Source organism: Rhipicephalus microplus, chromosome 3, assembly GCF_043290135.1.
Source record: "Rhipicephalus microplus isolate Deutch F79 chromosome 3, USDA_Rmic, whole genome shotgun sequence".
Lineage (NCBI taxonomy): Eukaryota > Metazoa > Arthropoda > Arachnida > Ixodida > Ixodidae > Rhipicephalus > Rhipicephalus microplus.
Window position 1 is genome coordinate 92,850,069 of NC_134702.1, and position 8,650 is coordinate 92,858,718.

Sequence of the window (8,650 nt, forward strand, 5' to 3'; positions counted from 1 at the left end):
AGGTCCGTCACGATGAATATTGAACTTATAACATCCAGGTGGGTTTTTCTAGGCTGCTGTGAGTCATGCAATACTCAATGTTGATTTTCTGGTGCTCTACGGCGTCCTGGTGAACACGGAAAAGAAACAGATACTAGATCCAATAGTAGAATAAAAGTGTCTGACGTGGTTTTCTCCATTGATTTATTCGCCTTCACGACACGGCACGCTCTTCCAGAGCCCTGCGCCACTTTACGTAACGAATTTTTATCTCTTAACATGGCACTGGACTGGACTAAACCTGTCTGTCATAACGTTGAACATCACATCATCACTCGAGGCTTACTATGTCATGTATCACCTCGTCGCTTTGCACGAAAGAAATTAATCATAGCTAAAAATGAATTCCAACATATGCTGGAAATTGGTATTGCTCGTCCGTAAATAATGTGTGTGGCCGTCAGCTCTACAAATGGTACCCAAGAAAAGCGTTGATTGGCGTCCATGTGGAGATCATCGTGCACTGAATGCATTCATTAGTCCTGATAGGTAACCCCTGCCGTTCATTAAGAATTTTACGGCCAGTCTTCGTGGACCAAAATATTTTCCAAAATGTATCTCGCAAAGGTATATCATCAAGTTTCCATGACTCAGGAAGATATTCCCAAAACCACCATCACAACTCCCTTTGTATTGTTCGAATTTTTGTGAATGTCATTTGGTCTCAAGAACGCTGCGCAAACATTCAAACGATTTATTGACGTTGTCGTCCACGGGCTAATATTTGTGTTCGCTTACTTTGATGACAATTCCGTAGCGAGCTCGTCAAAAGAAACTTCTCCATTTGCTTTTTAACAACCTTGGGAGCATGGTCTTGTAATTATTTCGGAGAATCGCGAATTTCGTGAGGCATGCGTGAAGTTTCTTGGACATAATGTAAACAGCGTTAGCATCACGCCACGTCCGGCCCCGGCTCAAGTCATTGTAACCTACAGTCGTCCAGACTCAATCCGACAACACCGAAATTTTCTCGGTTTAGTGAGTTTGTACAGGCGTTTCATGGCTTCTTTTGCCACAACAGCTGAACCCTTCGAAGACCACTAGTTTACGCGAAATTAGCCGCATAAACGCCAGCCTGGACAGACGCCGCGGAACAGGCTTTCTTTGATAATAATGACAAATTAGCTGAAGTAACTATCTTAATGCATCCGAAGCACGATGCCCACACCGGTCTTACGGTAAACGCTTCTGGTGTAGCAGTTAGAGGAGTTCTTCAGCAGTTCATTAACCGCTATTGGAAACCCCTCGTAGTTTTCTCGGAAAAGCTGTCTGGACCCAAGAAACGCTACACTCTAAGCCAAAACGGAGCAACAGGGGTATAGGGGTTGCTCCTTTCAGGGAGCAATTGCATTGCCACTCCCATTACTCTCCTAAAAGGAGTAACTGCAAAGGGAGGAACCGTTGCTCTCCTTTCAGTTCCTCCTTCGGAGGGATGAACAGTTACTCCCTCCAGTTCCTCCCTGCAGACCAACAGTTACTCCCACCAGTTGCTCCCTGCCGACCAACCCTTACTCCCACCAGTTGCTCTTCTAAGAGCAACAGTTACTCTTTACCGTTCCTCCCACGCGTTTGCAGTTACTCTCTGAAAACCAACTGCACATGCTTCCAGTTACTCCTTGGGGAAATGAGTATTTATCTCGAGTATGCTTGTCACACGTTTAACACATGGCGAGAGCTCCTTGGAAGAGCACTGCTTGGGTGCTTCTAACACAAAAAGTGGACAATATTGAAAGGAAAATAAATGCTTTATTGTTCTTTTTATGAGGCGACGTGTGACCACACGTAAAAGTAGACTTCGCCACACCACAGCCAGCACTAAACAAACACCATAATACATCAAAGGTTTTCTGCGTCATCCGTGGAAAAACAATCTTGAATTTCTAGCATAGGGCAGTCTGTGTCATCATTGGTGAGAGAAGGGCAACTTCTCCAATTCTGAAGAACTCAAGTTTCGCAGCTGGTGTTTCCATCAGGCTAGCGCAGCAGAACGTCACCGCAGGCATATGTGAAGCATCTCATTGCTGCAAGAAAAAAAAAATAGAATTGTGAGGTTAAACATGCCAGAATCAATTCATAACAATGAGTCACACACACTGAAGCAGCGCTTACATTCTAGGATGTCTACTGCAAAACGAAATGTGAAAAAAAGGAAGGTTCGGCCAAACGTTACTTGGCAAGCCATATAAACGCTGATGTGGTAGACGCTCTTCACATGATGTCTCGGACAGCAATATTCTGGAAGAAAATGTGCAGCACCTCAACAAGGCATATTTGTAGCAGTTAAAGATACCCTTAGGTTCAGTTAACTTGTTTCCTATACACAGCTGAGTTACATTTCTATGGGCCCAGTCACCAATGGGCATTCTAAATGAGGTCATGTGTGTGGCAAATAACACGTACTGTCCGCTCATGTTAAAATACTTATTTAGCTCGTGCACATAGTTGCTCTCGATTCTACTGTTCTATCATGCGCTGCTGCGTCTTGAATTGTGCAATACCTGTAGGCACAAGCCAAGCATGCAAAGCCTGCTTGAAAGCAACCATTTGCAGAGGCTACATGATAATCTTCAGTATATTTCTTTGTACCTGACGCAAACGGCTGGACAAAACTATAGACAAATAAATGTAGACCGTGCTACCTTCAAAAAATGCTTTAAATTTAGAAAACTAGGGTGCATTTGTTCACTCGGTTGACGAGTCACAGCCACGAGATATGTAAACGAACCAATATATCTTAAGGCATGCACAGATATTCTGATTCTTTGTTTGACAGTGTCACAGATAGCTTGCCAATACATATATATTTGAGAGCAACAAGATGTGAAGCTTTTATTAGTTCAACGTCTTGTTGGTTCACAGCCAAACAGGTTACTGCTTGTTAGACAAATTGGAATAAGCACACCATAGTTTCCACAAAAAAAAAGCATTATTAGAAGTTAGCTCCCGGTGTGAATGTCTGCCTATTTATTTTGTACTGCCTTCTACATGTGCCACAAAGACATTTGTTGAGGATGTGCTACCAGTCAAGCCAAGATCGCATACTTGGTCAATGTGATGGAAATACAAACATTAGAAACACTGCCACCTCTAGTAAGAGCATAACACTTCAGTATCTTGGACTAGCAAAGAGGTGCACAAGAAAGTTAAGCCCACTCTTGCGGAACTTTGAACCCGAATATTTCAGAGTGGGGGAGGTCAACATGCTGTGGCACTTTTAAACCCACGAAACATCTGCAGAAAACAGGGTAAAGGCAAGTCAAGAAACGCTGTTATGAAGGCCTGCGCATGGACAGCTTTGTGAATCTAGGCCCAAGTGTTATGCTTTGTGCAAGCCAAAATCCATGTAAATGGGGAAAGCATACTTTTAGGAGTACCAGCGTAAACAAATCTTGGCAGTTGGCTTTTTAGTACAAACAGCAATCCCTGCAATGAAAACATAAACATTTTATCTTAACGGTAACAGTACAAGCACACACACGGGCCAGCGGAGCCATGTCGAATTGTCAGTGCCAGTGTAACCATGTGGCATAATGAACTATTCTCTGGCCAACACATGCACAGTTTGCCCCTAAAAAGCGATGCTTTCATATACGTAGTAAAAAAAGTCTGCACTTACCAAAATTCACTTGCTTTCTGTACTTTAGCATCGTTGGGAGCATCTTTATCTGCAGTATAACCAAATTTGTGTCATATCCCTGAAAAAAAAAGTAAAAGACATGCATCAAATATTGTTTCATTTGGTAGCAGTGAAGTCAGGTTAAGAACAGCCAAGTGGGAATCAGCCGAATTATGTGCATGCGGCAAATCCCAAACGGCTTTATTGAGGTTGTCGAAATTTTCGTCGATTGGTTTTAACGTCGATATGTGACTTCAACGGCATGCCAAGTTTTCACAGCGCATAAAGATTTCATGATGCAGAATAATGACAGCGCTGACGAGAACATACAGCATTTATGATTGTCTTTTACAATATTCAGTTTTGCTAAGGTTTTACATCACTAAAGAAATCTGAAAGATTTGGGTCATTCCTCCTCCAATTGTTCTGTCAATATGTAAACTGCTCGCTTGATGGTGCGCTTATAAAATAGTACGTTCAGCGCAGAGGTGAAGCAAGTGACGCAGTGATGTGGGCAGATTTTTTTTTTTTTAGGCGTGCGGGGAGGGGGGGGTCCGCTTATCTGAATAGGCCGGGCAAGCGAATATGGCTATTTGGGCTCCCTACGCCCGGCCTAAAAAAATTATGTGCGCAACCACCTGGCTATGCCAGTGAAGTGATGCGACAATGATTTGTTCACTTACTGATTTACATACACTTTACATCTCTAAAAAATGCGGCCCAAGGCCCCAACACTCAGCCGTTAACATTACATAAAGCCAATGGTAGAAAAGTGCCAGTATGAATGCAGCTACAACCCCGCCCCAATGTTTTTTCAAGCGAGGTAATGTTGCGGAAATGAACTTTTAACTGCAAAAGTACACTGGCACTGCAGTGGTGACAGGGGAAGCAAGAGGGTATGCAGGCGGTAATAGAGGTAATTTAGTCCGATACGGCTAGCAATGGATACGGTGAATAAGAGCAAATCATTTCTCTTTCAATAGCGCAACCACTCAACAATGTATTGTAAGAGCATTAAATGTTGCTGGAAATGCCACTCACCTGCACGCTGATGCATGCTCGGTCCTTTGTCCGACGAGCGAACAGGCTTGCAGATAGCTGAAGACGTGTTTACGATGTGTTTGTTCCACCCAGCAGCAAAATCCACAACTACTTTGCGCTCCATAAAGATAAATATACACTAACCTTCATCACGAATAAGCAGAAACGCAAATCTGCGGCACGCACACACGATCAAAACATAGCTCACAAGCTCGCCCGTCCATGTGCTCGCCAACCACAGACCATATGAAAATGAGTAAGTAGTGCGAACGGGAACCTAGTTGCGCCGAAAAAAAAAAAAAAACGTCCAGCAGTGGCAGCACAGGCGTCAGCGCAATAATTTCAGTGTGTTCTCCTAATACAATTATAAAAAAAACTGAGGTACACTAAAACTCATAAATAAATATAAAAAGTTGACTGTAATTTTTATTTAGTGCTAGTCAACATAAACACTGAATAAAAATTGCTTTGTAACTTACATCGTTTGCTACATCAGCGCCACTTTTGTCGGGCGGGCGCAGATGGCGCAGATTTGTCATTCTGCCCTCAAACTACACGGTGAAGCGTGCTACTAAGTGTATGGCTGATGAGAAGCGCGTCTGGGTCCGCTTTTTTTTTTTTCTTCTCCGATATATCTGGACGGGTGGGGGGGGGGGGGGGGGGGCTCCTTATGCACGTGTTTCGGTGCTTGATCGACTTTGACGCCCTTACTTCGCGGACGAACGGCGTGTCTAGGCTTTTTTTATCGTTGTTTTGCACGTGTTTCGGCATTCGGTCCGCTTTGACGTGCCAACTCTCCATTCTGCTGCTGCGTGTGTTAGGTATATTTGCCTTACTGTATTCTCAGGCCTTCTGTGTTCAGCCAGCGCTGCTATCTTATTATCTACGGATGCTAAAATAAATCACTGTTTTGGCTTGGTGAAGTTTGGCACACAGAACAAACAATAATCTGGCCCATGAATATCAATGTGGGCGGCATGCATATTTGTGTGCGGTGTCCTGCCGGGGAGTAACCGTTGCGTGACGAGAGCATTTACAGCGGTTCCTCCTTCCGTTGCTCCCTTACAAACTTAAGATGAATACAGTTGCTCCCCCATTCTCGAACAAGTCGGCCATCTTGTTCCGCTTGGCCTTTTCGGAGAGTAACAGTCGGTCTGAAGGAGTAAAAACAGCCGTTGCTCCCATTTTGGCCATTTTTGGCTTAGAGTGTAGAGTGTTTTTGGTCGTGAAATTCTTGCATGGTACCTCGCCGTAAGGCATTCTCGTTATTTTCTCAAAGGACCTCGCTTTCTCTTTTTCACCGACCATAAACCACTGACTTGTGCGTTGAACTCTGAATGAACAAACTACACACCGAGAGAAACAAGGCAATTGGCCTACCTTGGCGAGTTTTCAAAGCACGTTGAGCACGTCAAGGACGCGATAAATATTCCGGCTGATGCACTGAGCCGAGTCGAAGGAATAAAATAGACACAGGTGACAGCCGTACGTACTGCTTGCTACAGCACAATTGGAGGATGAAGACCTGCAAAGCATACGTACGTCGACGAGTTTGTTGTTCAAAAACCTCCTTCTACCAAGTACTACCCTGATGCTTGAGTGCGACATGTCGACCGGCTCGTCAAGGCCTTTTGTACCACTCACACTAAGGCGAACAATATTCGATCATATCTATTTCTTTTCCCATGCGGGCATTAGAGTGACAGGAAAAACTCATCAGTGAACGTTAACTGTGGCCTCTAGTGTACACTGATCTAAAAAACAGTGTTTGAGCTTGACTGTCTTATCAGATATGCAAAATACAACGACATACCAAGAGTCCTTTTCAAAAGTTTCAACTGGCCGGTGACCATTTCCGCAAGGTACACATAGATATCGTCGGACCTTTTCTTCTTCTAAAGGGTATCATTACGTACTACCAATTGTCGACAGATTTACCAGGTGGCCAAAAGCAGCACTAATCAGCGATATTACGGCTTAAACCATCGCCAAAGGTTATGTTAAAGTCCTATTATCGCGATTTGAAATTCCAGAAGAAGTATTTACCGACCAGGGCTGATAATTTCAATCTGTATTTTTTCACTGCCTCGCAAGGATCCTTACGTGTCTACAAGATTATATACGTATAAAAATCAGGATATTGCTCTGTGTAAAGAATAAATTTGTTTCTTTGTTTAAATACTTATATGTATTAGATCAAGCACCACAATTTCTTAGGTCATCGGTTATCTTTCTATTAATCTCCATGATTCGAAATCTGCACATTTTTTTAGGGGCGTATAGCGGCACCCGTTCGTCCCGCGTCCCGTCGTAGTATGTAACCAGTCTTACGCTTTGACCTGCAAATATTTGACCTCCAAGGTGGTGCCGGTGAGAGATTCCTTCTGTGCGTTGTTGAACAACAAAAAATAGTGCTCAATGTGCATGCCAATTGCTGATAATGGGGTATGAGAGACAGGAGCATTCGGCTTTTAGTTAACGTGCACGCTGCGATCCTCATTAGCAGCCATTGCATATACATTGAGCACTATCTGAAGGGAAAGGGTTGCTATGTTATACCCGCTGGGTGTAACCACCTTAGTTTTAGAAAGGTTTAGCGAGCGTTGAGCCGCAGTGCCATGAATACAATGAACTAGTATATACCATGAATCAACTCGAGGTAGTTAAAGGTGGGAAGTAGGTACGAAGTGCAAGCCATAAGAAAGTAAAAGTCGAATTCTCCTGTCTCTCATTTCCCATGCAGCCATTGGCATGTACATTCAGCTCTATCTTCCAGGAAAAGGTTGCTACGTTATACTCGCTGGGCGTAACCTCCTTGGTTTTAGAAAGGTTTAGCGAGTGTTGGGCCGCAGTGCCATGAATACAGTGAACTAGTATATACCATGAACTCGAGGTGGTTAAAGGTGGGAAGTAGACCCGAAGCGCAAGCTGTTAGAAACTGTGCGTGTGCCACCTCTCGTTTAGTCCTTGGAATGTCCGCTGGATAGCGGTGTTTCTATATGGGGAATATATGATGAAAAGATGCGAGATGGTGGTACTTGGAGTGTTGAATAGATGTACAAACGGAAACACAGACAGATGCATGAATGGACGCATGAACGGAAGCAGGGGTGGATGGATGGACGAACGCAGGAACGGACGCGCGCACGGACGGGCGGATAGACGTATGCACGGTCGCACATACGGAAGGAAGCAAGAACGAATGAACGGACGAATGCTTCGCCCCACTCTCCATCATTTACTCCGTGGATATGCTGCCAATTTTTTTAAACCACTCAATTCTTGGCCCATCCCCCACAGTGGGTATGCGGCACGAACAATAGATAAACAAGAACAAGAACAATATTGGGAATGTAACATCAGCGCATAACAGCATATTATCCTCAAGTAAATGACCTAGCGGAGCGCTTTCACAGGCAATTGAAAGCAACGCTGGTGGCTATGGTGACACTGACCACTGGGTTGATGCTTCCTCTGGTACTTCTTGGCAAACGAAGTAGAGAAAGAGAGAGAGCTCTTTATTGAAATGCAGAGAACTTAGCTGGCCTGTGTGTGTCGCTGACTTCCTACATTTAACTAAGACCTTCATTGTGCCACAGCGCAGTTAGTCTACAGCACTTCATAACGGCTACGTGGTATAAGTCCATCTGCAACAGCTTGCTAAGGAAAAAAAAAAAGCTGGTTACCCCATCTTAAGTGAAGCGCTTGCAAGATGTTTTCAAGACAATGAGTCGAGGCGCCATGGCATAGTTCGACACGCAAGCCCTTCCTTTTCAAGGAATAATTGATTGATTGATTGATTGATTGATTGACTGATTGATTGATTGATTGATTGATATGTGGGGTTTAACGTCCCAAAACCACCATATGATTATGAGGGACGCCGTAGTGGAGGGCTCCGGAAATTTTGACCACCAGGGGCTCTTTAACGTGCACCCCAATCTGAACACACGG

The 8,650-nt window shown here is 44.0% G+C and overlaps 1 long non-coding RNA gene across 3 annotated transcripts; it reads right to left on the reverse strand.

Annotated features, from left to right (window-relative positions):
* Positions 1-1,791: 1,791 nt before the first annotated feature.
* LOC142803260 (uncharacterized) lies at positions 1,792-4,835 on the reverse strand. 3 transcript variants are annotated; one of them, XR_012894031.1, is made up of 4 exons: positions 4,697-4,835; positions 3,656-3,734; positions 3,402-3,462; positions 1,792-2,060 (listed from the first exon to the last, which is right to left on the reverse strand). It is a non-coding gene; the product is annotated as an uncharacterized LOC142803260 (long non-coding RNA). The 3 variants fall into 3 exon arrangements; XR_012894030.1 differs by lacking the exon at positions 3,402-3,462 and having other exon boundaries at positions 1,792-2,274; positions 4,697-4,834; XR_012894029.1 differs by lacking the exon at positions 3,402-3,462 and having other exon boundaries at positions 4,697-4,833.
* Between the last annotated feature and the right edge of the window lie 3,815 nt (positions 4,836-8,650).